At 46.0% G+C, this 24,303-nt stretch overlaps 1 pseudogene; it reads right to left on the bottom strand.

Moving 5' to 3' along the window:
• Nucleotides 1–26: 26 nt before the first annotated feature.
• LOC120059974 lies at nucleotides 27–23,620 on the bottom strand (annotated as a pseudogene).
• Nucleotides 23,621–24,303: the final 683 nt, after the last annotated feature.

Raw genomic sequence — 24,303 nt, forward strand, 5'->3', positions numbered from 1 at the left:
TCAACCGCCACTGATGTGTTTCCTTTTTACAACACAGAAGAGTCACTGGTGTTACCTTCATTGGCATCTACAGGAGTGGAGTCCTCAGGTGCAGGATCAGATGAGCTGGGCTCAGATGGAGGGTCAGGAGCCACAGCAGGGTCAGCAACAGGAGTGGATTCCAGTGGAGGCTGCTGAGGGGAGAACGGCTCATAATAATGGCAGGAACGGAAATAATGGAATGGCATCAAACACCATTCCACTGACTCCGCTCCAGTCATTACCAGAAGCCCGTTCTCCCCAATTAAGGTGCCACCAACCTCCTGTGGTGGATTCAACATCTGGATCAGGGGTAGGGCCGACATCGGGTGAAACATCTAGGGTGGAATCAAGTGGAGTGGAGTCAACCTTGGGGTCAGGAGTCAACTCTGTGGCTGGTTCAGCCTCTGGGTCAACCTTAGGGAGGGCCTCAGGCTCTGGAAACTTCTCAACACTCTGGATGGGGTCAACAACAGATGGCTGAATGATTGGGGCAGTTTCATCCTCCACACTGACAGTGTTTGGGGGTGACATTGAATCCATGTTGGGTTTAGGCTCTGAAGGGGCCTCTTCAGGAGTAGGTGAGGTATCCTGGGTACTAGTAGAAGTATCAGCTTACTTCACTGGAGATTAAGCTTTAGTATCTTTAGTATAGTGAATTGAAATCTTGGCCCTACCCAACAGGAAACAGCCTTCTTACCTGTTTCTGCAAATGCAGTCTCCTCTCCCACAGTGTTATGTTGACAAGGGGCGTCTCATAGGGGGAGACATAGTCTGCTGATGAATGTGGGGACAGAGCACAAGTCATCAAATCAAATCCCTAACAAAGACACCATAAAGCCAACCAAGCCCTGTTCACATCTCACTATGGAAATGTTTTGTTGTGAAAGGAGAACCTTAGGAGTGAAACATGTCATTTTCACGTGTTTCAATGAGCTCTGTCTGGGAATTGATTTACCTCTGTTGTCTTTGTTGTCTTCTCAGAATTCTTTGTTGGGTTGAATAAGGCATCTTTGAAATCTGAGGCAGAACAAGACAGTACAGAAGAAATCAGTCCCCTAGTGAAAATTGTATTTAAAATCAATGACTTAAAACACCATCTATAGGTGTCCTACCTATCCTACCTACACAAACATCCGAATTGAAATGTGAAAATTGAAATGTGAATACAAATTATTCTGTACCTTTTCTGAAAATAGAAACTGAAAGTAAGTGCGCTGTACCTGCAAAAGCAGCAGGGATGTAGTCCTTGACCTTGATGTACACAAAGAGAGCTGTCAGAGTGAGCGGCATGTTGCTCTCGCTGCGCAGACAGATGTGCTGGAAGCCTGCAGGGCACAAACCCCCATGAATCAATCAGACACAGGCAGAAGCCTTCTGACTCAAGGTCTACTTCAATCAGCCTCATTGTCGGTAAGACTGGGCAGAAGTGCAGTTTAAACCCATGTAGAAATACTGTAGTTAACGCTACATGAAGTTGCTCTTATATCTGTGTAGTAAAGCTGTAATCACTCAACACTGTAACAACACCATGTTAATACTGTGGTGTTACTAGATTAATAACAGTGTTACTTCACAGGTATAAGAGAAAGGTAATGTAACATGTTATCATACAGACCTGACTGAAGGGTCTCAGTGGGAATGATCCTGTGGCCCAGAAACTTCCCGCCCTCCTCGTGAACCACGATCCCGAGGGAGGCCATGTCAGGCAGCAGGATCTGTCCACACAACAACAAGCTTGACCCTTCTTACATGCATTCAACAAGGCAAAATGGTTAGCTTATAGAAATTATAGCTGAACGAATTGAATGAGTATACCTTTTCAAAAACAAATGGTTCCTCGTTCCACACTGGGTTAATGGTGTTCGGTATGGGATACCACTTGGTCCGGTACTTCTTACACGCCAGTCTTCACACTCGTCTGACAGAAACTGGCCTAAATAGATCTGTAAGGAATGATGATGGAGTTATGATAACGGATATATATGATACACAGGAGGTTGGTGGTACCTTAATTGGGGAAGACGGGCTTGTGGTAATGCCTGGAGCGGAATGAAACACATGGTTAGCATTTTTTTGTATGCCATTCCATTTGCTCCGTTCCAGCCATTATTATGAGCCGTACTCCCCTCAGCAGCCTCCACTGAGGATTTGTTTTTATTTAAAATGTTTCTTTAATCTTTATTTAACTAGGCAAGTCAGTTAAATGACTGTAATGCCTTTAGAAACACATGTTGGCCTATGGTAAGGGTTTTTCTATTAACTAGGTTAACATTGAGGATTTCCTACACTGGACACCTTGTTACAACTGTTGATAAGTCATTGATAATAATCTCCCCATGTTTTTCATGTCATTACCTTAATATATAAGGGAGGATCATAGCTAGATTCAATCAAATTTACGAATTGATTTACAACCTACGTTTAACCCTTTATCATGGTTGCTGTATTGACGGATTTGTCCACAATCGTGTGGCATAAAACATTTATTTTCTGTCCTTGCATTTATGACAGTGCAAGTTGTTAAGTATGAATCAGTTAAATTAGTCATTGAACTTGAACCCTGTAAGAATCCTGGATCTAGCTGTCGGACAGTTTTTTGTATAGAGATCTCAGAAATGCAGTGTAAATAGGTAACATTTTGTGTCTTTATGTAATGGGGTGGAAACAGTTTTCGTGGGCACAGAAATCTAAAATAATGTATGCATTGCAAAATCAAATTCTTAAAGACCTTGATACTTAAAACCTATATTGACTACTTGAACTTGAATTTGGAGCTCAGAAATTTAAGCAGCCTACTGGAATAGGCTTACCTTGAAAATCTGAACATTTCCTCAATTTGGTGCTTGAAATGTTCTTGTAATTATTGTAGTCAATTTATAAGTTCTCATGCTCCCATATAATTATCTGTGATTTAATTTTTTATCCATTTTTGTGAGAGATGTGGGCATTTACGTTTGTTTCCCACCACTTCAATTGAAGGGTATTGCGCTACTCTGTTGTGGTAAAAACACATGCGGTTATTATGAGGATGACAACATCTGATGTTGGCTTCAACTTGGCTTTCCATACAAATCATTCCATTAAAAAAATAACCTGGTTTTTGGCCACTTTCTCATCATAAAAACGGCGATGGTGAGATTCAAATGGTGAGATGAATTCTACCGCTATTCATGGTGTCACGCCCTGACCTTAGTTATCTTTGTTTTCTTTATTATTTTGGTTAGGTCAGGGTGTGACATGGGGATGTATGTGTTTTGTCTTAGAGCCGCCCGTCTGTCCTGAGCCGCTAGAGCCGCCCGTCTGTCCTGAGCCGCCCGTCAGTCAGGAGCCGCCAGAGCCGCCCGTCAGTCCGGAGCTGCCTTTCAGTCCGGAGCTGCCTTTCAGTCCGGAGCTGCCTTTCAGTCCGGAGCTGCCCTTCAGTCCGGAGCTGCCCGTCAGTCCGGAGCTGCCCGTCAGTCCGGAGCTGCCCGTCAGTCCGGAGCTGTCCATCAGTCCGGAGCTACCCCTCAGTCCGGAGCTGCCTTTCAGTCCGGAGCTACCCCTCAGTCCGGAGCTGCCTTTCAGTCCGGAGCTGCCCATCAGTCCGGAGCTGCCCCTCAGTCCGGAGCTGCCCCTCAGTCCGGAGCTGCCCCTCAGTCCGGAGCTGCCCCTCAGTCCTGAGCTGCCCCTCAGTCCGGAGCTGCCCCTCAGTCCGGAGCTGCCCGTCAGTCCTGAGCTGCCCCTCAGTCCGGAGCTGCCCCTCAGTCCTGAGCTACCCCTCAGTCCGGAGCTGCCCCTCAGTCCGGAGCTACCCCTCAGTCCGGAGCTACCACTCAGTCCGGAGCTGCCCCTCAGTCCAGTGGCGCCCTCTACGATGGTCTTCAGTCCGGGACTCGCTGCAAGGGTCCCCGCTCCAGAGGCGCCACCAAAGCGGGTAATGACTATGGTGGAGTGGGGTCCACGTCCCGCACCCGAGCCGCCGCCGTAAGAAGGCCCACCCGGACCCTCCCCTTCTGTGTCAGGTTTTGCGGCCGGAGTCCGCACCTTTGGGGGTGGGGTACTCTGCCCTGACCTTAGTTATCTTTGTTTTCTTTATTATTTTGGTTAGGTCAGGGTGTGACATGAGGGATGTATGTGTTTTGTCTTGTCTAGGGGTTTTGTATGTTTCTTGGGGTGTTTACTAGTCTATGTGTTTGTAGGTCTATGGTTGCCTAGATTGGTTCTCAATTAGAGGCAGCTGTTTATCGTTGTCTCTGATTGGGAACCATATTTAGGCAGTGTCACGTTCCTGACCTTATTTTCCTTTGTTTAACTTTGTTTAGTTGGTCAGGACGTGAACTGGGTGGGTAGTCTATGTTATGTGTTTCTATGTTGGGTTCAATGTGTTGCCTGATATGGTTCTCAATTAGGGGCAGGTGTTTGACGTTTCCTCTGATTGAGAACCATATTAAGGTAGGCTGTTCACACTGTTTGTTTGTGGGTGATTGTCTTCCGTGTCAGTTTATGTACCACACGGGACTGTTTCGTTTCGTCTATGTCTAAACGTTAGTAGCTTGTGTCTGCACTTTCGTTTTGTAGCTTCACGGTCGTTTGTTGTTTTGTATAGTTTGTCAGTGTTCTTCGTTTCGTCTTCGTTAAAAATAAAAGAAGATGTATTCACTTCACGCTGCGCCTTGGTCCACTCTTTCACCGAAAGACGATCGAGACAGAATTACCCACCATACCAGGACCAAGCAGCGTGATTCAAGGCAGCAGCAGCAAACGCAGGACTATAGGAATTGGGAGGAAATTCTGGACAGCGAAGGACCCTGGGCACAACAGGGAGAATATCGCCACCCCAAAGCTGAGCTGGAGGCAGCGAAAGCAGAGAGGCGGCATTTTGAGGAGCTAGCTTGGCAGCATGAGAAGGATCTGGGCTATACAACCTGGGAGGAAATAGACAGGTGGTCGGTCGACCCAGGGAGAGTGCCGGAGCCCGCCTGGGATTCGATGGAGCAATGTGCGGAGGGATACCGGCGAATGGAGGCAGCACGACGACGCGGTAGGAAGCCTGTAAGCCAAGCCCAAAAATTTCTTGGGGGAGGGCTAAAGGGTAGTGTGGCGAAGTCAGGTAGGAGACCTGCGCCAACTTCCCGATCTTACCGTGGAGAGCGAGAGTACGGGCAGACACCGTGTTATGCGGAAGAGCGCACGGTGTCTCCTGTACGTGTGCATAGCCCGGTTCGGTACATTCCAGCTCCACGTATCGGCCGGGCTAGATTGAGCATTGAGCCAGGTGCCATGAAGCCGGCTCAACGCGTCTGGTCTCCAGTGCATCTCCTCGGGCCGGCATACATGGCACCAGCCTTACGCATGGTGTCCCCGGTTCGCCAACACAGCCCAGTGCGGGTTATTCCACCTCCCCGCACTGGTCGGGCTACGGGGAGCATTCAACCAGGTAAGGTTGGGCAGGCTCAGTGCTCAAGGGAGCCAGTACGCCTGCACGGTCCGGTATATCCGGCGCCACCTCCCCGCCCCAGCCCAGTACCACCAGTGCCAACACCACGCACCAGACTTCCTGTGCGTCTCCAGAGCCCTGTTCCTCCTCCACGCACTAGCCCTGTGGTGCGTGTCTCCAGCCCAGTACCTCCAGTTCCGGTACCACGCACCAAGCCTCCTGTGCGCCTCCAGAGTCATGTGCGTCCTGTTGCTGATCCCCGCACTAGCCTTAAGGTGTGTGTCCTTAGGCCGGTACCTCCAGTTCCGGTACCACGCACCAGGCCTACAGTGCGCCTCAGCCGGCCAGAGTCTGCCGTCTGCCCAGCGGCGTCTGAGCTGTCCGTCTGCCAAGCGCCGCCTGCGCTGCCCGTCTGTACTGAGCCTTCAAAGCCGCCCGTCTGTCCTGAGCCTTCAAAGCCGCCCGTCTGTCCTGAGCCTTCAAAGCCGCCCGTCTGTCCTGAGCCTTCAAAGCCGCCCGTCTGTCCTGAGCCTTCAAAGCCGCCCGTCTGTCCTGAGCCTTCAGAGCCGTCCGCCAGACAGGAGCCGCTAGAGCCGTCCGCCAGACAGGAGCCGCTAGAGCCGTCCGCCAGACAGGAGCCGCTAGAGCCGTCCGCCAGACAGGAGCCGCTAGAGCCGTCCGCCAGACAGGAGCCGCTAGAGCCGTCCGCCAGACAGGAGCCGCTAGAGCCTTCCGCCAGACAGGAGCCGCTAGAGCCTTCCGCCAGACAGGAGCCGCTAGAACCTTCCGCCAGACAGGAGCAGCCAGAGCCGTCCGCCAGACAGGAGCAGCCAGAGCCTTCCGCCAGCCATGAGCAGCCAGAGCCTTCCGCCAGCCATGAGCAGCCAGAGCCTTCCGCCAGCCATGAGCAGCCAGAGCCTTCCGCCAGCCATGAGCAGCCAGAGCCGCCAGCCAGCCATGAGCAGCCAGAGCCGCCAGCCAGCCATGAGCAGCCAGAGCCGCCAGCCAGCCATGAGCAGCCAGAGCCGCCAGCCAGCCATGAGCAGCCAGAGCCGCCAGCCAGCCATGAGCAGCCAGAGCCGTCAGCCAGCCATGAGCAGCCAGAGCCGTCAGCCAGTCCGGAGCTGTCGTCCCTCAGTCCGGAGCTGCCGTCCCTCAGTCCGGAGCTGCCGTCCCTCAGTCCGGAGCTGCCCCTCAGTCCGGAGCTGCCCCTCATTCCGGTGTTGCCCCTTAGTCCGGTGCTGCCCCTTAATCCAGTGGGGTTAATTTGGAGGGTGGCCAATTGGGGTAGGCTACGGAAGCAGGGATTGACTATGGTGGGGTGGGGACAACGTCCAGAGCCAGAGCCGCCACCGTGGACAGATGCCCACCCAGACCCTCCCCTAGAGGTTTAGTTTTGCGGCCGGAGTCCGCATCTTGGGGGGGGGTACTGTCACGTTCCTGACCTTATTTTCCTTTGTTTAACTTTGTTTAGTTGGTCAGGACGTGAACTGGGTGGGTAGTCTATGTTATGTGTTTCTATGTTGGGTTCAATGTGTTGCCTGATATGGTTCTCAATTAGGGGCAGGTGTTTGACGTTTCCTCTGATTGAGAACCATATTAAGGTAGGCTGTTCACACTGTTTGTTTGTGGGTGATTGTCTTCCGTGTCAGTTTATGTACCACACGGGACTGTTTCGTTTCGTCTATGTCTAAACGTTAGTAGCTTGTGTCTGCACTTTCGTTTTGTAGCTTCACGGTCGTTTGTTGTGTTGTATAGTTTGTCAGTGTTCTTCGTTTCGTCTTCGTTAAAAATAAAAGAAGATGTATTCACTTCACGCTGCGCCTTGGTCCACTCTTTCACCGAAAGACGATCGAGACAGGCAGCCATATTCCGTTGGGTATTTCGTGGGTTATTGTCTATATGTAAGTTGCCTGTGTCTGCACTTGTTTAATATATAGCTTCACGTTCGTTTGTTGTTTTGCATAGTTTGTTTAAGTGTTCTTCGTTTCGTTAAATAAATAGAAGAATGTATTCTTATCACGCTGCGCCTTGGTCCTCCTCTCTTCATCTAAACGACGAACGTGACACATGGGTTTATTATGTGTCTCTGTGTCGGCCACATAGGCTACAGAAAAATCAGCATGCATGCATCCAATCTATTTAGTCAGGCAATGTCCACATTGTTTCTCACATATTTTAGAATGTAACAATAATTTGAATATCAATGCATTGGCAAGACCAAAAATACATATTTATTCTTAAACTGGTAATAGCCTACTTTTTGCATGCTTTTTGGGGGGAGGGTTCTATATTAGGCCCTATATGTACAATTATATAAATGATACAATTGTATAATATTGAGGTCCTTGAAGATTACAATTAAGTGCTTGAAAAAGTCCCTGAAAAACCTTGAATTGATTTGCCAAATGTCTGTATAAAGCCTGCTTAAAGGATGTATAGTCCTAGGCCTATGATGTTGTATAGCTGGAGTTATGGGCTTTTTGAATATATTCACCTCTATTCCTCTAAGTACACATGTGGAACTGCATAAAAATATTTTTGTTGTTGTTTCAAACCATTTAGAAATTTGATCCCAATGTCACAAATTTCCCCATTATTTATAGAAAAATCCAAGAAGAAATAGAGCTGCAGACACAGCAGACCTGTATACATATTGACTGTCCACTTACAGTAGACTATCACAAAACAGACAGACATATTCAACCAAGATCAACACACACACAGAAAGAGAGAGATGAGAGACAGAGAGAGAGAAAGCCTGAGGGTATACTACTCTGAAAAACAAGTGGGAGGAAAATTGCCCCCAGTTACAAACAGCCAGCTGCATCAGCTCTTCCAAAGTGGAACCGTGGATAATGATCCAGAGTGGTTTGATAATGACTAAGCAGTCCAATAACTACATTAGAACTCACACACGTTAGTCCTATAAAAAAAATTATGAGATGTTTTAAATGCCTGGCACAAAAGCAAGAATACCGAATAGTGCCGATGTCTGCTGCTCTCTCTGAGATTGGAGTTAACATAATAATAATAATGTGCCTTGATGGTCAGTGTGTTGTCAACGATGGTGTCGATCCTGTCACAGTAGGGGTCAAACTTCTTGTTACTACCGCAGAAGAGGTCATGATTGAGGAGGTAGTCTGTTCTTCTGTTGAATTCAAATAAAGACACATTGTGCTGCATTGGGAAATCTGGAGAAAAAAACACATATTTTCAGAACTTTTCAAAATCACATTCATGTTTCTTCACTACTGCATACAGCACAACATTTTCATGCGAGATGGATCTGCATTTTTGTGGCATGTGCAGTAGAGCATTGTGCAACTCAAAACAGTGCAACACTGACCTGCAGTGGTGAATATAAGAAACACTTAACATCAATAAAGAAACTCTACAAATGTGCCTTATCATGACTAATAATAATAATGGGAACAATCATAAATTATTACACCAGTTTATCAGCCATAAAACAATCATAATCCCAGATAGATGTTATACAGTAGCTTTACCCATAGTTTGATAGTTGAGCGCCACCATCTGGCAGCCAGCATTCCAGGGGGCTGTGGGCTGTAGTTGGACTAGTCTGGTTCCTTTAGGGTAGATTATTCTCATCTGCCTCTTGTTATGCCTGGATTGACATGTTAAGGGAGTTTGCATTCACAATGTGTGGCAGAAAATAATTATGATTTATTAGTATTTTGAGGGTAATTCAATCAGGGGTAAAGTAACAGTTGAGAAAAGGATGCCCCACAAACTCCACTGCAGTCTTGGATATCATATTCTCCCCTTTGGCCTCCACAAAAGATGAGATGAGGTAGCTCTTGTTTTTCTCTGTCCACAGGATAATGAGAGGGTGTAATGAGGTCTGTGTGTAGCTGGACAGCAGATATGAGTAAATAAATGTACTTTACTCAACATATACAAATGCAATACAAAAAAGAGAGCCCACATTAACAGACCGTACTATACAAACAATTACTCACAAACAGACATGGGGGAACAGAGGGTTAAATGATGAACAAGTAATTGGGGAATTGAAACCAGGTGTGTAAGACAAAGACAAAACGAATGGAAAATGAAAAGTGGATCAGCGATGGCTAGAAGGCCCGTGACGTCGACCGCCGAACGCCGCCCGAACAAGGAGGGACCGACTTTGGCGGAAGTGACAGAGGGATCATGCAGAATATTAGTTTCCGTCAGCAACAACAACTAGATAAACAGGTTCTATAACATGTACTTTGTGTAAAGTAATTTTTTTATCATATGAGGTTATTATTTTAAGAAAAACTGCATCTCTCATTCCTATTTCTGTAGAGGCAAAAGTTACCCTCATCTAACTCCTGCCCCAACTTAACATCAGCAAATCACCAGTCACTTCTGGAGTTATCCAAATAAATTAATTTGGTGGGTTGGATGTAATTGACAGACATCTCCTCATATGCTGTCACTTCCTGTCCCGCTGTGCCCTATAGAAGGATATACATAAATTAACCTCCTGTCTGAAAGATTTAGTGACATAGAAACAGGCATAGAACCATCATCTTTCTCCACCTCATCAGAGTTCTTCATCTTCTCCTCATCCTGGTCCTCGTCCTCCTGCTGTTCTTCGTGGTCATCGATCATGGTCACCTCCTCCCCGGTCATGGTCACCTCCCCCATAAGACACATACAGCCTCAACACTCACTACAAAAATGTGACTGCAACATCATCTGTATAACAAGCACAGTACAACCACAATACAATGTAATTTGGTTTAGTTTTTGTCCTGTATTACACTCCAGTCACACACTGGCCCTCAGGGTTAGCGGGCCCTTCCTGGTTGGGCTCCTGGTCAGTGCTAACTGTGACTATGGGCTGGTCTGATCCTGCTGTCTTCTTGGGGCTGGCCTGGCTGGGCTTCTCATGGCTGCCATTCTTGTTCTTGATCAGGATCTTCCCCATGAGCTCCTCTGGACTGGGGATCTGCAGACCTGGCTTCAGCTGCTGAGTCACCCACACACAGGGGAGAAAACACACTTCAAATCAAATTGATTTATATAGCCCTTCTTACATCAGCTGATATCTCAAAGTGCTGTACAGAAACCCAGCCTAAAACCCCAAACAGCAAGCAATGCAGGTGTAGAAGCACGGTGGCTAGGAAAAACTCCCTAGAAAGACAGGAACCTAGGAAGAAACCTAGAGAGGAACCAGGCTATGAGGGGTGGCCAGTCCTCTTCTGGCAGTGCCGGGTGGAGATTATAACAGAACATGGCCAAGATGTTCAAATGTTCATAAATGACCAGCATGGTCAAATAATAATAATCACAGTAGTTGTCGAGGGTGCAGCAAGTCAGCACCTCAGGGAGGGAGACAAGGCATGCCCACACACATGCACACACACAAGCGGAAACACACTCTGTTCAGGGAAGGTGGCTTTACACAGCAATGAGTTTAGAAGGCTACAAAGACCCATACGGGTCAACTAGCAATGTAGTAATGTGAAACAGGAAAAGGTGGGGAGGCTGAAGGTTCTGCCTCATTTCTTCTTCGTAAGCACACAAACCAAGCATGACTGCACTGAGAAATTAAGAATCATCTGACAATGTTAGATTAAATTCATAAGCCTTAAAACTGTGGCCATAGACCATCTGAACTGCTCAGGTACAGTATTTTTAAGACAAAAAGTAATGGGAGACCTGGCTTGTCTATGAAGGTATATATGACTGAGACAAAGGGACCTGTCAGTTCCTAACAGACAGTCCCACTCACAGGGTACTTGTCCAGAGGATCCGTTGGCAGCATATCTCCAAATATGCTTTTAAAATAGTTAGCCATTTTCTCCTCCTGCTTCACCCTTGAAAACACAATATAGCTTAGATAATGATCCCTTAAAGTCTACATGCAGGTTACAGGCTCAATCATATTATATAAATAGTCACATCCCACTGGACACACACTGGTTGAATCAACGTTGTTTCCTCGTCGTTTTCAATTAAATTATGTTGAACCAACGTGGAATAGACGTTGAATGTGCCCAGTGGGATCATATTATGAATAGCATACAAATAAGTGTTTGTGATAGCTTTTGATATGGCTAAAGTCAAACCATGTTTTTAATCTGAAAAGAAGAGTCAAATGTAGTGCCTTTGTCACGGCCGTCGCAGGGAGGAGACCAAGGCGCAGCGTGGTATATGTACATTCTCTTTATTTAACGAATGAACACTGAACAAAACAACAAAACAAAAAAAACAGAACCGTGAAGCTATACAAAGAGTGCTGAACAGGCAACTACACATAGACAAGAACCCACAAAACCAAAAGGGAAAATGGCAACCTAAATATGATCCCCAATCAGAGACAACGATAAACAGCTGTAACGTTCTGCAGGCTACACAGTAACTATACAAACTCAAGATCCCACAACCTAAGGTAGGAAAAAAGGCTGCCTAAGTATGATCCTCAATCAGAGACAACGATAGACAGCTGCCTCTGATTGGGAACCATACCCGGCCAACAAAAAATAGAAAACATAGAATGCCCACCCAAATCACACCCCGACCTAACCAAATAGAGAAATAAAAAGGCTCTCTAAGGTCAGGGCGTGACAACTTCCTTGCCAGTGAAGGGCTGTTCAGTTAAAACCAAGACTCAAATTGAGGGGGTATGAGAGGGTATGCCATAGGCCAACCTTTTTATAAAGAAAATGGCAAAAAGCACAGGCCTACCCCTTGTAAACTTAAGATTTTGAGGAAAATAAAACAGATCCGATTATATAAAGTGATCTATAACAGCACTTTGGTCAACAATGCTAGAAACAAGCTGTAAAATACCGGGGAAAAATGTGACTCCAATGCATATGAGGATATCATTATTTTGTTTCTTTGACATTCAGAGGCTGAGCTACAACCTATAGCCTGGGAGACAAAACATTTACTTTGCTTGGGAAGTAATCTAATTCTGTTCACTATCAATTGATTAACCTCTAATTCCTCCCAATCCCGGATCCGGGAGCACCCCTATCAGTAAAAAAGCTGACTAGCATAGCCTAGCATAGCGTCACAAGTAAATACTAGCATCTAAATATCATTAAATCACAAGTCCAAGACACCAGATGAAAGATACACATCTTGTGAATCCAGCCATCATTTCTGATTTTTAAAATGTTTTACAGGGAAGACACAATATGTAAATCTATTAGCTAACCACGTTAGCAAAAGACACCACTTTTTTTACTCCACCATTTTTTTCCTGCATAGGTAGCTATCACAAATTCGACCAAATAAAGATATAAATAGCCACTAACCAAGAAACAACTTCATCAGATGACAGTCTGATAACATATTTATTGTATAGCATATGTTTTGTTAGAAAAATTTGCATATTTCAGGTATAAATCATAGTTTACCATTGCAGCCACCATCACAACTCTCACCAAAGCGACTAAAATAACTACAGAGAGCAACGTGAATTACCTAAATACTCATCATAAAACATTTCTGAAAAATACACAGCGTACAGCAAATGAAAGACAAAGATCTTGTGAATCCAGCCAATATTTCAGATTTTTTAAGTGTTTTACAGCGAAAACACAATATAGCATTATATTAGCTTACCACAATAGCAAACCACACAACAGCATTGATTCAAGCCAAAAATAGCGATAACGTATAACCCAGCAAAAGATATTAATTTTTTCACTGACCTGCTCAGAATTCTTCAGATGACAGTCCTATAACATCATATTACACAATACATATAGAGTTTGTTCGAAAATGTGCATATTTAGCGGCACAAATTGTGGTTATACAATGAGAAAAGTAGCCAAGCTGCCAACAAAATGTCGGGAGAAATCTTGGGAGAGGCACCTATTCTAATCGATAACTAATCATAAACTTGACTAAAAAATACAGGTTGGACAGCAAATGAAAGATACATTAGTTCTTAATGCAATCGCTGTGTCACATTTTTTAAATTAACGTTACTACGACATACAGCGTGCGTTAAAGCGAGACCGCACGGAAATTAATGGCGGATTATGCATTTTATATTTTTCAACAGAACAACGAATTAACAGCATAAATAGTTCTTACTTTTTGATGAACTCCCATCAGAATCTTGGGCAAGGTGTCCTTTGTCCAAAAGAATCGTTGCTCGGTTGTAGAATGTAGTCTTCAACGTTGCAATTAGCAGTAAACATTAGCCATGTGGGCCAGACATCACCAACTCCCTAGAACGCAACACTAATAAATATCCGAAAATCGCAATATACTGACATAAACTGATATAACTCGGTTTAAAATAACAACATTATGATGTCTTTAACAGCTATATCGAATAAAAACAGAGCCGGATATATCTAAGAGCTATAACCGGAGCTTTCTACTACGACATGCCAAGGTCCTTCCTGCGTCAGAGCGAAGTGAACAAAGACCGGACCCTTCGTTCCCAAGCTATTTATAACCTCTCAGATCTGCCTAGAGACTCCATTTCAAATCTCACTATTCGCTGACATCCAGGGGAAGGCATATGCAGTGCATCTCAACCAATAGAAGACAGGCAAATTAATAAACTGACCTGGAAACAGCTTGCAGAATTCTGCATTCTCACATCCTCATAGGAAAAATGCTCTAACTCGAGTTCTGTTTTACTCACAGATATAATTCAAACGGTTTTAGAAACTAGAGAGTGTTTTCTATCCAATAGTAATAATAATATGCATATTGTACGAGCAAGAATTGAGTACGAGGCAGTTTAATTTGGGAACGAAATTATTACAAAGTGCAAATAGCACCCCCTATTGAGAAGAAGTTTTAAGCTATTCACTTTCTGTACAATAGAAGATTTTAAAACCCAGACAGCTTATAAGGAAACACTTGTGACCTTCTCTCATTGCAAACAGGGACAGTTTCTGTAACGAGTGCCCTGAGAGTCGGGAAGCAAGTACGGGGAGTCAAACATTTAATCGGAAACAAACATGGAACAAGACAGGAACAGCATCAGCACACGGGTATACAAGAACATATGACAATCAATGCTGAAGCGGGGAACAGAGCGGGGGAACAGACAGATATAAGGGAGGTTCCACGCTTCAAGATTGCTTCGATCATGTTGATTGGGATATGTTCCGCATTGCGTCAAACAACAACATTGACGAATACGCTGATTCGGTGAGCGAGTTTATTAGCAAGTGCATCGGCGATGTCGTACCCACAGCAACTATTAAAACATGCCCAAACCAGAAACTGTGGATTGATGGCAGCATTCGCGCGAAACTGAAAGCGCGAACCAATGCTTTTAACCAGGGCAAGGTGACCGGAAACATGACCGAATACAAATCGTGTAGCTATTCCTTCTGCACGGCAATCAAACAAGCTAAGCATCAGTATAGAGACAAAGTAGAGGCGCAATTCAACGGCTCAGAAACAAGAGGTATGTGGCAGGGTCTACAGTCAATCACGGATTACAAAAAGAAAACCAGCCCCATCGCGGACCAGGATGTCTTGCTCCCAGACAGACTAAACAACTTCTTTGCTCGCTTTGAGGACAATACAGTGCCACTGACACGGCCCGCTACCAAAACCTGCGGACTCTCCTTCACTGCAGCCGACATGAGTAAAACATTTAAACGTGTTAACCCTCGCAAGGCTGCAGGCCCAGATGGCATCCCCAGCCACGCCCTCAGAGCATGCGCAGACCAGCTGGCTGGTGTGTTTACGGACATATTCAATCAATCCTTAACCCAGTCTGCTGTTCCCACATGCTTCAAGAGGGCCACCATTGTTCCTGTTCCCAGCTAAACGACTACCGCCCCGTAGCACTCACTTCCGTCATCATGAAGTGCTTTGAGAGACTCGTCAAGGACCATATCACCTCCACCCTACCTGACACCCTAGACACACTCCAATTTGCTTACCGCCCCAATAGGTCCACAGACAACGCAATCACAACCACACTGCACACTGCCCTAACCCATCTGGACAAGAGGAATACCTATGTGCTGTTCATCGACTACAGCTCAGCATTTAACACCATAGTACCCTCCAAACTCGTCATCAAGCTCGAGACCCTGGGTCTCGACCCCTCCCTGTGCAACTGGGTACTGGACTTCCTGACGGGCCGCCCCCAGGTGGTGAGGGTAGGTAACAACATCTTTCACCCAGCTGATCCTCAACACTGGGGCACTACAAGGGTGTGTTCTGAGCCCTCTCCTGTACTCCCTGTTCACCCACGACTGCGTGGCCATGCACGCCTCCAACTCAATCATCAAGTTTGCAGACGACACAACAGTGGTAGGCTTGATTACCAACAACGACGAGACGGCCTACAGGGAGGAGGTGAGGGCCCTCGGAGTGTGGTGTCAGGAAAATAACCTCACACTCAACGTCAACAAAACAAAGGAGATGATCGTAGACTTCAGGAAACAGCAGAGGGAGCACCCCCCTATCCACATCGACGGGACAGTAGTGGAGAGGGTAGTAAGTTTTAAGTTCCTCGGCGTACACATCACGGACAAACTGAATTGGTCCACCCACACAGACAGCGTGGTGAAGAAGGCGCAGCAGCGCCTCTTCAACCTCAGGAGGCTGAAGAAATTTGGCTTGTCACCAAAAGCACTCACAAACTTCTACAGATGCACAATCGAGAGCATCCTGTCGGGCTGTATCACCGCCTGGTACGGCAACTGCTCCGCCCACAACCGGAAGGCTCTCCAGAGGGTAGTGAGGTCTGCACAACGCATCACCGGGGGCAAACTACCTGCCCTCCAGGACACCTACACCACCCGATGTCACAGGAAGGCCATAAAGATCATCAAGGACAACAACCACCCGAGCCACTGCCTGTTCACCCCGCTATCATCCAGAAGGCGAGGTCAGTACAGGTGCATCAAAGCAGGGACCGAGAGACTGAAAAACAGCTTCTATCACAAGGCCATCAGACTGTTAAACAGCCACCACTAACATTGAGTGGCTGCTGCCAACATACTGACTCATCTCCAGCCACTTTAATAATGGAAAAATTGATGTAAAAAATGTATCACTAGCCACTTTAACCAATGCCACTTAATATAATGTTTACATACCCTACATTACTCATCTCATATGTATATACTGTACTCTATACCATCTACTGCATCTTGCCATCTTTATGTAATACATGTATCACTAGCCACTTTATACAATGCCACTTTTATATGTTTACATACCCTACATTACTCATCTCATATGTATATACTGTACTCGATACCATCTACTGCATCTTGCCTATGCCGTTCTGTACCATCACTCATTCATGTATCTTTATGTACATATTCTTCATCCCTTTACACTTGTGTGTATAAGGTAGTTGTTGTGAAATTGTTAGGTTAGATTACTCGTTGGTTATTACTGCATTGTCGGAACTAGAAGCACAAGCATTTCGCTACACTCGCATTAACATCTGCTAACCATGTGTATTTGACAAATAAAATTTGATTGATTTGATTTGATTTGAGGTAATGACAGAGGTGATTGAGTCCAGGTGAGTCTAATAATCGCTGATGAGCATGACGGGGGAAGGCAGGTGTGCGTAATGATGGTGGCAGGAGTGCGTAATACTGGGGAGCCTTGCGCCCTTCGAGCGCCAGGGGGGAAGAGCGGGAGCAGGCGTGACAGATTCATTGCAAACAAGACACACTGGCACTGGAGAAATATGATAAGATGAACACATAGGCCTATCTCTCTGTCCATTCTTAGCCTGAAATTTCAGTGATTTGTGTGGTATAAAAAATATTCTGCTAATATATGTAAAATAACGTAGATTTGCATAATATGTTTATGGCCCGCTATCAAAATTCCTGCGTTGCCATGTAATGCTTACAGAATGAAGAGACATGTTCTCTGTATCCACTTTATCTTTTAATTATTATTTTGGGTATAAGGGAGGATCACCTGTTTTTTACAAATATATTTTGCTGAAGGGAGGGCCATCCATTTTCAATTCAAAGAGTTCCGATTTTCTCCATGTAATCCTTATTATAAATAACGTTCACTGGAGGAAATCAGTGTGTGACAGTAAACTATGCTGAGGCGTTTGGTTTGGTCTGTTTACCAGTTATAGCGGAGCTCTGGGTGCCCTTAAATGGCAGTGTTGAGTGAAGGGGCCATGGGATGTGTGGTGTGGTGTAGTGTGGAGTGGAGAGGCTGCTGTGCTGCACGCATGCTCCAGTGCCCAGGCCCAATATGACACTCTGTATTGTGTCTCAATGGACACCTGCTGGCAGAGCCACAAAGGAAGCTGTCACTGTGAGATGTAAAGCAGGGGCCACTTCCTGGTACACTGTTTCTGTAGGCACTGGGGTCTGGACTACGGTTGTAACAGTCTCTATCATTAGTAACACTCTATCTCTGTTGTCTGTGAGTCTTAATGAATGAGGGATGTGTTTATGGGGACTACAAGAGGGGTCGACAATTGGTCAATGGTCTACATTAGTTAGATGCTTTGTTTTTGTTGGCACACACCATATCGGATCAATAGGACTATTCTCTAGCATTAAGGTCCATGTCACGCCCTGACCTTATAGAGCTTTTTATGTCTCTATTTTAGTTTGGTCAGGGTGTGATTTGGGTGGGCATTCTATGTTCATTTTTCTATGTTTTGTATTTCTTTGTTTTGGCCGGGTGTGGTTCTCAATCAGGGACAGCTGTCTATCGTTGTCTCTGATTGGGAACATTACTTAGGAAGCCTTTTCCCACCTGTGTTTTGTGGGTAGTTATTTTCTGTTTAGTGTTTTCTGCACCTGACAGGACTGTTTCGGTTTGCACTTTGTTATTTTGTTCTAGTGTTCAGTTTAAATAAAAGCTGCGCTTTGGTCCGATTCTTCCTCTTCAGACGACGACACCCGTTACAGTCCAATATAGCATTGGGGTAAGTGTTAGGACTAGGGCTAGAATCCCCCAACATAGGTTGCATATTCCGTTGAAAATGGGTGAATAATTTGTTTACTACTGCACTGCCTGGCACTGAGAGATGAGGACTGACTGACACCTGACCTTGAACAGGATCTCGGTTGTCATGGTGAATCCGTGGGTGATGGTGGTTTTCCCTTCCAGCAGTCCAGCTCCAGGCAACGGCAGCCGGCCAGCAGACACTGGCGGTACATCTCCGGAGACGACACGCCGGAAAACTGACCCACTGTGGAGGGATCACAGGGAAATATGTTCCATTACACTCAAAGGCATAAGCAACCGTCTGTACGATTTCCAGTCATTTTAATTAATGAAATAACACAAAAAGGATTGTATAAATTATCATTCATCCATAGACTTTCTATTGCTTCTATTACTAGCTCTGTGCTCACATTTACTGACAAGAAAATGCCTTTCCATTTTTATAGCTCTGAGTAGACTTTCATAAACCTTGTTTACCATAGCCGTGTTCAAATGTGTGATATCAGGTCTAAAGGCAGTTCTCGTCTGACCTGTCTGGTATGTGTTGGACTTGATTAGGCAATGTGGCAGCGGTTGGCTCATGTCCTGACACTTGGCCAGTTTGTCCAGTATTACCACAGATGTCAGAACAGCTGACCTGTAGAATAAGACACATGCACATTATAGCAGTGTTACACATCTCTCTTCTATAAAACACTGGATTGAAAATACAGTAATGATTGGGAATAAAGTGCAGTCAATGATGATCGGTTAGTTCTCCTGTCCTGTATGTAGTAATCAGACTACATCTATGTGTATCTCTCCTCTGTTGGCGTTGGAGGAGCAGGGCTCATACTTTTCGATGAGGGCCTTCACCTGGTCAGGTCCGATACGGGAGAAGAGCTCTTCAGTGAGGCGGGGGTCACGCTGCTTCTTGTTGACCACGCCAAACCCTGAGAGAACACACAATTTACCTCTAACATTATTACATTCCACTGGAAATAATTCATGACACACATTCAGAAAGGACTATAAGTACTGAAACTATATGTGTTTGTCATTTAGTAGACGCTCTTCTCCAGAACAACTAGGGTTAAGTGCCTTGTTCAGAGCACATATTTTTCACCTAGTCTGCTCGGGGATTCAAACCAGCAACATTTCTGTTACAGCCCAATGCTCTTAAGCACAAGGCTACCTGCCGCCCTATACAGATGCAAAACTCAGAATTGTGGGGAGGTGTGCTGAAGCCAGGGCACTCTCCACCCTCTTATCGGCTAGAAACATCTTGTAAATACTGAAGATGAAAATAAAGACAACACATGAATCTAGTTTAAATTGATTGAATATGTTGAACTGTTGTGGGTGCTGTTCAACAAATTCAACAAAATTGTCTGTGACTCACTTTTTGACAGGGATCTGAACATCCTTATTGGTCTGAAGGGAGATGCGGACATACCTAGGAGGGAGAGGATCATAATTTTTTTACATAATTTTTTTTACATTCAACATAAAGAGAGACCGGTCCTTGTCCACTCACATTTTCTCCGTGAAGACATGTCTGAATGCGTTGCTCCTCGATGGGTTGTAAGCAATGGACAGGATATCAGCAGCCCAGTTCTATAACATCAGACCACAACCGCATGAAATTGCTGTCTGGATTTACTACTTGTCATGATAATAACTGTTTCGTTTTTGACCACTAGAGGGCATAGAAATTATCAGTCACAGTGCCTCAGGAAGAGAACCAATTGTTATTTTCATTGGAGTTCATTAAAACTGGATATTGTAGTCGTAAACTCATAAAGAGTGCAAGGACAGAGGCTGCTTTGTGGTGGAAATGAAGGCTCATATTAGTGGTTGACCTGAGGCAAGGTTAGTGCTGCAGAGCCAGTTTGGAATCTGGCAACTAATATAAACAAATGTTGGTGGTTAGGTGATGCTGATAAGCAAATGTACTCTAGACGTTTACATACCTATTGATGCATGTTTATGACACTTAATGATTTGAAGTTATGCTACATACAGTATGTGCAGTATGAGCTCTGGTTATGTCATGTTGCTGTGATGAAAATATGTAATGACGTAAGGATTGTGATGTGTATTACCTGTATCACATTCTCCTTGTTAGCAAAGAAGCTGTGGTAAGTCAAATTCACCATGTCAGGGCCTGTGAGGGTTTTTACTAGATGGTCGCTGTTTGGAAAATTCAGGTTGAACACATTCCTGACTTTAGGGTGCTGTTGATGAGAACGGACAGACATTAATAAAACAAAGATGAGTGACCAAAAGTAATTCCTATGTTCCCATGTTATCACAATGATGATTATTGTGTAGGCAAAGCATTTCGTTTGTGTTTTTATGCTCTCTTTCTTTCACACAGTAAAAAAAGTACATTATTTGACACTTTCTCTTGTATTCCCTGTCATCCTCTACTATCCTCTACTTCTCCATGTATATTTGGAGAGGGGGAAATGAGGCCTGCTACGTCCTGGTGTCTGTTTTCCATACACAGGACGCCTGGGAGCTCAAGCCTGACCAGACAGGCAAATCACTGCAAGAAAACTCCAGACAAGAGCAGAGAAAGATGAGAGCAGCAGCTCAGCAGAGGAACTGGGGATCTACTATATCTTCAACAGATCAAGTGTTTGTGCTGCAGTAGTTTGTGTCGGGGGGCTAGGGTCAGTCTGTTATATCTGGAGTACTTCTCCTGTCTTATCCGGTGTCCTGTGTGAATTTAAGTATGCTCTCTCTAATTCTCTCTTTCTCTCTTTCTTTCTTTCTCTCTCTCGGAGGACCTGAGCCCTAGGACCATGCCTCAGGACTACCTGGCATGATGACTCCTTGCTGTCCCCAGTCCACCTGGCCGTGCTGCTGCTCCAGTTTCAACTGTTCTGCCTGCGGCTATGGAACCCTGACCTGTTCACCGGACGTGCTACCTGTCCCAGACCTGCTGTTTTCAACTCTCTAGAGACAGCAGGAGCGGTAGAGATACTCTCAATGATCGGCTATGAAAAGCCAACTGACATTTACTCCTGAGGTTCTGACTTGTTGCACCCTCGACAACTACTGTGATTATTATTATTTGACCATGCTGGTCATTTATGAACATTTGAACATCTTGGCCATGTTCTGTTATAATCTCCACCCGGCACAGCCAGAAGAGGACTAGCCACCCCTCATAGCCTGGTTCCTCTCTAGGTTTCTTCCTAGGTTTTGGCCTTTCTAGGGAGTTTTTCCTAGCCACCGTGCTTCTACACCTGCATTGCTTGCTGTTTGGGGTTTTAGGCTGGGTTTCTGTACAGCACTTTGAGATATCAGCTGATGTAAGAAGGGCTATATAAATCAATTTGATTTGATTTGATCACGCAGCAGTGGAAGCTGTACACCTCTTAGACAATGGTACTCACTTTAGAAAGTTTTGCATATTTTCCTGATATGTTCTCAACATCCAGGAGCTCTGTCTACTAGAAATGGGGAATTATAAAACCACAAGCCAATGACTATGATAGAACAATTATTATTTTATGATTGCATGAACAGATAGGCATCTGCAGCACCCATAGTAAATTGAATTATGCTTTCTACTACTTGCCTGAATCCTCTGTATGGAACACGTGGTTAACAGACTGATGTACTGCAGAACAGAAGGTGCTGTGAGAGGAGCGAGACGGAGGTAGAAAGCAAAAGAGCAAAAGAGAGAGCACTACAGTAGAGAGAGAGAAGGAAGCAGCTGTCAGCCCAGTGAACATTGTGCAGTGCAACAACAGGCTGGCAAAACCCACATCAGCTGTGATCAATACAATGCACGAGGCTGCTGGGACTGTGACGCGCAATGCAGAGCCATGAACCATCTCACAACTAGATCCAATTCACATCTGTTAACATACATTTTGGTAACAGTGGTTGGGGCACTGAGTCATCCCACATCCTGACGGACCCCATTCCAGAGCTGTGGAGTCTGAAGCAGCCAGCACAGCTGCCAGGACACATTTCTATTGGTCTGGATTCAATACAAACGGATCTAAACTGTTCAACTTAACAACCAGGCAGATAATATAATGTGGCAGTATTTACTCACTGTAAACCAATTATTTCCAAGTAATTTCTGGTTGTACTAGCCCTTAGGGTCCATCTTCATGGTGACAGGTGTCACGACTTCCACCGAAGTCGGTTCCTCTCCTTGTTCGGGCGACGCTCGGCAGTAGGCGTTATCGGTCTTCTAGCCATCGTCGATCCACTTTTCATTTTCCATTTGTTTTGTCTTGTTTTCCTACACACCTGGTTCTCATTTCCATCATTTAGTGTTGTCTATTTAACCCTCTGTTCCCCCATGTCTTTGTGTTTGTTTGTAAGTGCTTGTGCACATTGGTTACTGGTGCGTGTCGGGTTTTGTACCCATGATGGTTATTTTCTGTATGCCGTTGGTTTTGAATTAAACTGCTCCGGCTATTACCTCGTTATGCTCTCCTGCGTCTGACTTCACTTCCACCAGTTACGCACCTCTTACAGAATTCCACACCACACCATGGAGTCAGCAGGAGCAGGTACCCCGGATATAGAAGTGGAGGAGCGCGTCAGAGAACACACGGTGCTGATACAACATCTCGGCGTCGCGATGGACCACGTCGTCCAGATCATGGACTGCTTGGAGAGACAGGGAGTCCTTCCAGCACCTCCACCAGCACAACCCGGGTTGCCACTACTCGTCCCTCCTGTACCCGGTCCCAGTGGGATGCGTCTCACCCTTCCCGGGGAGGATGATGGGACGGTGCCAGGGGTTCCTGCTACAGCTGGACCTATACCTGGACACCGTTTACCCGGCTCCCTCGGGAAGGGAGAGGGTATCTGCCCTCGTCTCGTGCCTCTCAGGGAGAGCTCTGGAGTGGGCTAACGCCGTTTGGGGAGAAGGAGATACGGCGTTGGACAACTTAACGGTGTTCACCCGCCGCTTCCGGGCAGTCTTCGGGAGTTGGCCTGCAGGGATACCACCCTCATCTTCGACCAGCTGATGGACCTGTCCATTCGGTTGGATAACCTGCTGGTCACCCGCGGACGTCCAGAGAGGGCTCTGTCGATTCCCTCTTCCAGCACCACCGCTCCGGTGCCTATGGAGCTGGGAGGTGCTGCGTTCGGGCTTTCATGTATACCATCTGTGGCCGCAGAGGTCACACTGCTGGTCGATGCCGGGTTGATTCCTTTAGGGGTCGAGGCAGCAGGCAGGGCACTCTGGCGTCGCCCCAGGTGAGCATGCACCACACTCATCCAGAGCCCTCTGTTGTACACCTGTTTGTGCATGTTTACTTTCCTGAGTTTTCCCCGCATTCCCAGCATAAGGCGCTTGTCGATTCAGGAGCGGCTGAGAAATTTATCGACAGAGCATTCGCCCATAGGTTAGGGATCCCTATTGTTCCAGTGGTTAGGCCTTTCCCAGTTCACGCTCTGGACAGTCGACCATTAGGGTCCGGGGTAATTAGGGAAGCTACCATCCCCCTGGGCATGGTGACACAGGGGAGTCATGAGGAGAGAATCAGTCTCTTCCTCATTGACTCTCCTGCGTTTCTCGTGATACTAGGCGTTCCCTGGTTAGCTCATCATAACCCCACCATCTCATGGCAACAGAGGGCTCTCACGGGGTGGTCGCGAGAGTGCTCAGGGAGGTGTTTAGGGGTTTCCGTTGGTGCTACTATGGTGGAAAGTCCAGACCAAGTCTCCACCGTGCGCATTCTCCCCGAATATGCCGATTTGGCTCTCGCCTTCTCCAAAAAGAAGGCGACTCAATTACCACCCCATCGACGGGGGGGATTGTGCGATAAATCTCCTGGTAGACGCTGCACTTCCCAGGAGTCACGTGTATCCCCTGTCGCAAGAGGAGACGGCGGCTATGGAAACATATGTCTCCGAATCCCTGCGTCAGGGGTACATTCGGTCCTCCACTTCACCCGCCTCCTCGAGTTTCTTTTTTGTGAAGAAGAAGGAGG

This window comes from Salvelinus namaycush, chromosome 15, assembly GCF_016432855.1.
Source record: "Salvelinus namaycush isolate Seneca chromosome 15, SaNama_1.0, whole genome shotgun sequence".
In the NCBI taxonomy this organism is placed as follows: Eukaryota; Metazoa; Chordata; class Actinopteri; order Salmoniformes; family Salmonidae; genus Salvelinus; species Salvelinus namaycush.